The following is a 9,631-nucleotide window of genomic DNA, read 5'->3' as shown; positions in this document are numbered from 1 at the left end:
TGCCTAGAGGGGGACTGTCCCTCACAATGTGGGACAGGTGGTAACCCTAACCATTGGGCTAGGCTTAGCAATTGGCGGCGCTCTAACATGATGCGTTTCGCTTCCACTTGGTATAACTATTGACACTACAATGGAATACGGGCACGGGGTTTTAAATATCATTTGTTCGAGGGAAGGGGACTCAATATTCAGCTACGTGCCTTTGTGTTTACTTTTTATTTTGGTGTTCGCAAAACTGTCTTGTATGCTTTGCATACATTTCAGTATCCATGGACACTGACAGGAGTGATTACTATTAGAGGCAGGCTGTACTAGTCAGCATTTTAGGTTGCGCATATGCAGCCGACATGTTCACTCCTCTGTGCAGGGCTTGGACACGCCCCCTGCACTCGCGCATGTTTCCTATGCATGTGGCTGTTATGGCAGCGCAGTTTCATTAATATGCATGTGGTGCTGCTGTGCCATCTCTACGCTGCACGGTCGGCACAAGGCTAACGCCATCCTTGCGCTGAGCTTCATGAATCCCGGGGTACATTTATTTTAAGTTGTCATTATTTCAGTTTGCATATAGTAAATAGAAATAAATTATGTGTTTTTAGACTCCTAAATGTTTTGTTCAAGCCAATGCTTCTAATACATATACATGACAGCTTACCTTCCGGCAACTATAGATTGATTTTACAGCTGATATACTTAAGTTAGATGCATTCTGAGCATATTTTAAAATACAGTCTATTTACTTAATTTTAATAAACATCTGACAAGAAACAGCATCTGTATTTCATGATAGGTTTAGTCATATATTATATGTTTTTGAATCAAGGCAGCTTGAGTTCTTTTTGATTTCCTCACTTAAAAGCAAGCCAAGGCCTAGTGTTATAATCAGATAAATTTTACTCTTAATGTAGTTTGTTAAATCTGAATATAAAGACACTTGGCAACCATTTTTGGAAGAAATTGATCATAACAAATAATAAATATGCCAAAAGTGTTGCTTAAGATAATGACATGTAAAATTATAGCTCTTATGCTGCTGTAGCTGTATTTTAGGGATGTGCTGTTCAATTTGTATTTTCAGTTTTGTATAGAAAGAGATACCTGAAGGTTTAATGAAAAATATTCACATATATTTTAACCGAATGCAGGTACAGAAACAGAAAAGATTTAAATAATGGTGCACTGTGGTATAAGACAAAACAATTGTTAGGACCCCCTGAGGGTGTAACTGCAAGCATTTCCATGTTTACTGCATTGTGTGTATTTTTAACTACCATCCTCTGTTATAGTATTACTTTAGAAAATGGAAAATATCATATTTTTAAATACTTTTAAATATTTTGTTGCCTCTACAACATTTTAAATACATCATCTCACTGTATTAAAAATGATATGCTTCCAAGATGCCTTTTACAACAAAGCCCTGTTTGTGACCACTTCACCTAGTCCTTGTGGCTTAATCTCACCAGTTTAAGAACACACTAGGCCACAATCCTTATGCTGTTTTCTAAATCTATACGCTTCAATTTTGACCTGTCACTGTTCAGAATACTGCAAGGTTAAGGACACTGCCTTGAGCCTGCTATTTATGCATTCCTTATTCTAGCTAACGTCCTGTAAATAGTTGTGGTCTGAAAACCACCCCTATGAGTATCCATGAAGCTTCATAAAGGTACACATTGTTTCAGTGCCAGAAATCTTACCAAGAGTGAAGAACTACAAAACACAGCATACATGAGGATCTCAGTATAGTGCTTACTAAAACATGGCAACCTTCTGACATTATTTTGCCTAGGCATTTTAAGTATGAGTGTCTCTGACTAGTAGGCAGTACTGGAGGTGTGGCCATATAGATTCAGATGCCATTCCGGCTTAGCCTTCCAAGAATAAACTCTGACTTGGAAATTATGATAACTCACATCTTGAAATATTTTAGATCAATTAGACTTGTAATTTATTGCAGAAGACCTGGTATGAATTTGCAGGTGCACTCATGTTTTGAATTATTTAGCTATTTATAGCCTTCAGTCCAGGTGTTATTTTTTGATGATTTTAATTATTTACACATAGCAAGAGGTTCTCCAGTTCGATCCTCAGCTGGGGTGCCTTCTGTGCGTAGTCTGCATGTCCTCCCTGTGGTTGCATGGGCTTCCTCCGGGTGCTCCGGTTTCCTCCCACATCACAAAGACATGCTGTAGGCAGATTGGACATTCTAAACTGGTCCTAGGTGTGAGTGTGTGGGTGTGTGTGCCTTCTGTGAAAAGTTGGGCGCAGGGCTGGCAACTCAACACCGTAAAACTCCACTGCCAATCATGAGAGGACAGGTGATCCACTGTGGCGACCCCTAAAAGCCGAAAGAAGAAGAAGTGAGAGAGGAATGTATATGGTCTGGCCACTTTGAAGTTGTGCTTTTAGATGGGATAGAGTTAAATAACTTCGTTAAAGTTTAGATCCTTTCTCACCAGAGGTCACAACACTTTGACTTTAGTTCTAACTGCCCTGTTCTACTTGACGTGTCTGTGAAAGAGCCTTTGGCAATTCTCATCATATTGGTATAGACTTTAACTTATTATTTGAAAGGTTCCTACCACCATAAGTCAATATATACAATTATAAGTTACTAGATGAACAAAGGAAATATTTTAAATTGCATTTGCTGTGATCTGTCTAAGCAGAGTGGTCCAAAGGCATAGACAGTTTTATTAGAATTCAGTGGTTCTGTCCTAAATAAATCCATTTCAGTAAAGTCGGTAGATAATATGGGGTGCTCCAGACCTCCATGGTGGGACAATAGGATAGCAAGGCTTATTAGAATTAAAAAAAAACACAGATATTTGCATGCCCTGGTAGCACAGAGAGATAAAACCCTGACTATGCCTAGGTGACTCAAGTTTGAATAATGGCTTGGGCACTTGAACGTATAGGCAGAGAGGATGGGTATACCTAGCCTGGTGGTGAGGAATGGTGATTCTGACCTGGCTTGCATTGCTACTCTAATGACAGACCCTTAGTTGGACAGTAGAGGTTTATCGTGGCATGAGAAGGTGCAGCAGACAAAATGAGGATGTGACTGTCCAAGCCAGTAATAGTAGCTGTTGTTAACATATGTGGAGGAGCATCCATGTATGTGCCAACATAGGGGTATAGGCAGTCCTTGTGGTGATGCAAGTACTCATGCTATCCCAAGGAGAGGGATAAGTAAAAGTGCTCTCATTGTCAGGAAGCCAGAGAGACCATAAGGTATCCTTATGGCTGCCTGGATGATAGCCCTTTCAGACAGCAAACTGTCTAACAATGGGACGGCTTGATGTTCAGCATACACAGGAGTAAAAGCCATGCACAAACACATACACATGCATGGCAAGCGGACATGCACACACACATATACACATGCACACACATACATATGCGTATACACACACACAGACACACACACACACACACACACACACACACACACACACACACACACACACACACACACACACACACACACACACACACACACACTCACAGACTTCTAATATTCAGACACTATGACTCAGTAACTAATGATGCAACTAGGTATGTAAAAGGGTCTATAGAGAAGGCCAAATATATATTTGAGGAAACACTACCCAAAGGACCTGGCAAGAAAATTTTCCTTAGATATGAAAATTTACAAAGGAAAACTAATATTTCTGTGGTCCTCTAGCTCACAGTAATTTGGTAATGAGAGATCTTCCTTCTATTGTGATTGTATTTAATAATTATTTCTCAATTGTGCCTCCAGTTTTCAACATTTTTTTTACCCATGATCTTGTAACTTTGTGCAGCTGTATGTGATGATACCATTAAGCTAGTCATTTTCAAGGTTAAAAAAACATAGTATCTATTCACAAAATGGGAGAGTGAACCTTGTTGAAAATTATCTTTTGATCAGTTTAACTTCTGTTGTAGGTACAAGCATGACTATTATCAGTGTATTTTATCCATTACCTGGGGGTTGGAGGTGTTAAAGAAGCTGCTTGCACCTATCTTTAATGTACTTCTGCATAATGGTTCTGCACCAAGAGAGTGTCATGCTTCCAAGATAGCACCTATTTAGTCCCCAGCTCTGTAGCACAGAAAGATAAAGCCCTGACTAGAACACGAATGATCTGGGTGTGAATAAAGGTTTGGGTGCTAGAAGAACCAAGGTGATAGGTATGAAAGGCACCACCACTTATTGGTGCATCCACCTGGGAAAGAATTTGGTGGTTACTGGTTAGTGGATCTGTGGCTCTAGGGTAGTGAATATACCAAAAACAAACTAAGAAACAAAAATGGATCCAAGCAGTGAAAAAAGGCAAATAACTCCGGCAGTAACAGGACACACTGGTTTATTAAATGAAGCGCTTTTCGTCTGCAGGCATGTACAGACTTCTTCAGACATTAAACTCTAATACCAAAGGAGCTTAAGTAATACTAAACTCATTAATTAAAACCATAATACCCAATCACGTAACAGCAACCTGATGACACATTAAAGTTGATTACCCTCACAGTAAGTTAAAGCAAAAATTCATTCACATACAGCAACAGTACTGGAATACAAAAATTAAAACCTAATCTCCCAACCATGCTAGACCTCACAGATAAATGTTTAAAATGTTAAAATAAATGCATATTGCTGGTAAAATGTGATATATACATTTTCATGTTGCCATAAATGCAAAAATGTAACACCAAGGGAAACACATAGATAAATTATCTACACAAATTTTTAAGTTTTAAAAGGCTGCTAATAGAGCAGCTGTCATTCAGTCCTGGTGTCATATATGCGTTTAATCTTATTTGCCAACGTAGTTCTGATGCTTCCAAAAATAAGTGAATCGGGGCCCCCCTCATATTCTCGGTTATCTGATCAATAACCATGAACTTAAAGTAATGATCATTGTGCTGGGTAATGTGTTTGGCAAGTGCGTTGTCTAATTTACCTTTACTTATTGCGTATTGATGTTCATAAATGCGCTCTTTAAATCTACGCTCTGTCTTGCCAACATAAAAACCTGCGCATTTTTGACATTGGGCAAGGTAGACCACCATCCTTGAATAACAAGTACACCTACAATGTATGTCAAACCTAACATTGTTGATTGTGAATCTATTAGATTCACAAATGTGTCTACACTGATTACAGTTTTGGCATTTAAACATGCCAGGCGTTCGTGTAAAATTGCCATTAGGTTGTTCTAACAGGGCTTTCAAGTTCTTACCTCTCCTGTAAGTAACACCAGGCTTGTCACCCACCTTGCCCAATACTACACCATTGGAACGGAAAATGTTCCAATTCTTAGTAATAATGTCCATAATAAGGTAACTATCATTGCAATATGTCAAAATTAATCTGTTATTAAAACAAGTGTCCAATCCTCTATTTTCAACCTGCGGTGGTTCTACAGTACTACAACTCTCTGAATTTGAAACAATTTTCAGAATAGGTTGGTAAAAACCATTTCGTCTCTTAGTGGTAACCTCCTTTACCAAACTTTCAAGCAGATCTAATGGGTACCCTCTACTAAGAAACATATTCATAAGAGTTCTACATTCATCTAGAAAATCATCCTCTAAACTGACCATCCGGGCGGCTCTAACAAGTTGGCCTTTAACGACCGACTTTTTTTGGTAATTGGGGTGGCAACTGCTGAAGTGGAGGAATGAGTTGGAGTGTGTAGGCTTCCTGTATACGGTGGCCACATAACTATTCAACTCCTCTTTTTTTGCTAACCAAATATCCAGGTATGCAATGGCATTAACCCCAAAGGTGGAAGTAAAAGATAAAAAGTCGGTGGATGTATTAAATAAGTCCAAAACCTCTTTGCTGTCCGCTTCACTACCCTCTAGTAATATAAAAATATCATCCAGGTAGCGAGTGTAGTACCTAATCTTGGACATGAGTGTTTGGTTATTCAAAACATTCTCCTTTTCCCAGTGAGCCATTACAATGTTGGCCAAACTGGCCCCAAGTGACCCATGGCCACCCTGTTTTGAGGTAAAGTTCTCACCCAACATAAAGTAGTTGTTAAATAAAATCATGTCCAAGTTCAAGTACTAGTGAGGTTCGTCAGGTGGGGCACCTTTATTATTAAGAATCTGACCACCCTTTCGGTCACAATCTGTAGGGATACACGTATAAAGGTCCTTGACATCTATTGTCAGGAAGTTGTAGTGGGTGTTAAAGGTGATCTCCCCTACTTTTGCTAAGAAGGACCATGAGTCTTTGCAGATTTGTACTTCATCCTGCAAGTATTTCTGCAAAATAGTGTCGACCAGTTTGGCACAGGGATAAGTTGGAGAACCCCTTCCATCAACTAATGGCCGCATCGGAGGATTTTCAAGATCCTTGTGGATCTTAGGGATCCCAAAAAGACAAGGAAATCTCGGAAATAAGGTTATAAGATATTTATGTTGCTCTTGGTCTAGTCTACCTTCAAAAAACATTTCATCTAAATGGTTTTTGATTTTACGGTACGCATAATTAACTTCAGACCTAGAACTTACAGAATATGCTTCATTCGAAAGTAAGTCAAGCATTCTGTCAAAGTAGTCAACACTATCAAAAACTACAACTCCCCCACCTTTGTCAGGTTTACAAATGCGTAAGCAATGTGCCTTCACAAATTCAAGCAATAACATTTCTTCTTTGTACCTGACGTTGGTTCCAAAGTTAGAGGAATATCGCTTCCTATCCCTTAAATCAAGTTCACACATGTTTTCAAAACATTGGATTAGAGGGTGCAATGGGGGGTTGTACAGACTAGGGACCCTAGTAAAGCTGTCATAAGTGTTAGTATTGTCAGTGTTATGATCAAACAGCAAGTTGAAGTTCAACTTTCGAGTAAACAGTTTAATGTCAATAATAGTCCCCACAAGATCCAATTTTTGATAAGGGACATAAGTATGTCCTTTGCACAAGAAGTCTGCTAGATCATTTGGTACTGGAACAGAGGAAAAATTATAAATTTTAAAATCTCCTATATGATTAGTGGAGATAACTGGTCTCTTATCCTGATGAATAAGTGCAGCATGACTCCTATCTGGAGTATTCGCTGGACTAATAACTGAAGGAAAAAACAAGTTTGTGTAAGGAGAAAATCAAGAAACATTGTTGTCAGCATTCACATGTCCTAACTCGGAGTTAAACGTGAGGACATTCCAGTCAGCAATAATGTCCTCACGTTTAACTCCAAGTTAGGACATGTGAATGCTGACAACAATGTTTCTTGCGTTTCTCCTTACACAAACTTGTTTTTTCCTTCAGTTATTAGTCCAGCGAATACTCCAGATAGGAGTCATGCTGCACTTACTCATCAGGATAAGAGACCAGTTATCTCCACTAATCATATAGGAGATTTTAAAATTTATAATTTTTCCTCTGTTCCAGTACCAAATGATCTAGCAGACTTCTTGTCCAAAGGACATACTTATGTCCCTTATCAAAAATTGGATCTTGTGGGGACTATTATTGACATTAAACTGTTTACTCGAAAGTTGAACTTCAACTTGCTGTTTGATCATAACACTACTAACACTTATGACAGTTCTACTAGGGTCCCTAGTCTGTACAACCCCCCATTGCACCCTCTAATCCAATGTTTTGAAAACATGTGTGAACTTGATTTAAGGGATAGGAAGCGATATTCCTCTAACTTTGGAACCAACGTCAGGTACAAAGAAGAAATGTTATTGCTTGAATTTGTGAAGGCACATTGCTTACGCATTTGTAAACCTGACAAAGGTGGGGGAGTTGTAGTTTTTGATAGTGTTGACTACTTTGACAGAATGCTTGACTTACTTTCGAATGAAGCATATTCTGTAAGTTCTAGGTCTGAAGTTAATTATGCGTACCGTAAAATCAAAAACCATTTAGATGAAATGTTTTTTGAAGGTAGACTAGACCAAGAGCAACATAAATATCTTATAACCTTATTTCCGAGATTTCCTTGTCTTTTTGGGATCCCTAAGATCCACAAGGATCTTGAAAATCCTCCGATGCGGCCATTAGTTGATGGAAGAGGTTCTCCAACTTATCCCTGTGCCAAACTGGTCGACACTATTTTGCAGAAATACTTGCAGGATGAAGTACAAATCTGCAAAGACTCATGGTCCTTCTTAGCAAAAGTAGGGGAGATCACCTTTAACACTCACTACAACTTCCTGACAATAGATGTCAAGGACCTTTATACGTGTATCCCCCTACAGATTGTGACCGAGTGGGTGGCCGTATTCCTTAATAATAAAGGTGCCCCACCTGACGAAACCTCACTAGTACTCGAACTCTTGGACATGATTTTATTTAACAACTACTTTATGTTGGGTGAGAACTTTTACCTCCAAAAAACAGGGGTGGCCATGGGGTCACCCTGTGGGGCCAGTTTGGCCAACATTGTAATGGCTCACTGGGAAAAGGAGAATGTTTTGAATAACCAAACACTCATGTCCAAGATTAGGTACTACACTCGCTACCTGGATGATATTTTTATATTACTAGAGGGTAGTGAAGCGGACAGCAAAGAGGTTTTGGACTTATTTAATACATCCACCGACTTTTTATCTTTTACTTCCACCTTTGGGGTTAATGCCATTGCATATCTGGATATTTGGTTAGCAAAAAAAGAGGAGTTGAATAGTTATGTGGCCACCGTATACAGGAAGCCTACACACTCCAACTCATTCCTCCACTTCAGCAGTTGCCACCCCAATTATCAAAAAAAGTCGGTCGTTAAAGGCCAACTTGCCAGAGCCGCCCGGATGGTCAGTTTAGAGGATGATTTTCTAGATGAATGTAGAACTCTTATGAATATGTTTCTTAGTAGAGGGTACCCATTAGATCTGCTTGAAAGTTTGGTAAAGGAGATTACCACTAAGAGACGAAATGGTTTTTACCAACCTATTCTGAAAATTGTTTCAAATTCAGAGAGTTGTAGTACTGTAGAACCACTGCAGGTTGAAAATAGAGGATTGGACACTTGTTTTAATAACAGATTAATTTTGACATATTGTAATGATAGTTACCTTATCATGGACATTATTACTAAGAATTGGAACATTTTCCGTTCCAATGGTGTAGTATTGGGCAAGGTGGGTGACAAGCCTGGCGTTACTTTCAGGAGAGGTAAGAACTTGAAAGCCCTGTTAGAACAACCTAATGGCAATTTTACACGAACGCCTGGCATGTTTAAATGCCAAAACTGTAACCAGTGTAGACACATTTGTGAATCTAATAGATTCACAATCAACAATGTTAGGTTTGACATACACTGTAGGTGTACTTGTTATTCAAGGATGGTGGTCTACCTTGCCCAATGTCAAAAATGCGCAGGTTTTTATGTTGGCAAGACAGAGCGTAGATTTAAAGAGCGCATTTATGAACATCAATACGCAATAAGTAAAGGTAAATTAGACAACGCACTTGCCAAACACATTACCCAGCACAATGATCATTACTTCAAGTTCATGGTTATTGATCAGATAACCGAGAATATGAGGGGGGCCCCGATTCACTTATTTTTGGAAGCATCAGAACTATGTTGGCAAATAAGATTAAATGCATATATGACACCAGGATTGAATGACAGCTGCTCTATTAGCAGCCTTTTAAAACTTAAAAATT

The sequence above is a fragment of the Protopterus annectens genome, chromosome 2.part1, assembly GCF_019279795.1.
Source record: "Protopterus annectens isolate FY-2018-M chromosome 2.part1, PAN1.0, whole genome shotgun sequence".
NCBI classification, from domain to species: Eukaryota; Metazoa; Chordata; order Ceratodontiformes; family Protopteridae; genus Protopterus; species Protopterus annectens.
This window is presented reverse-complemented; position numbering follows the sequence as displayed.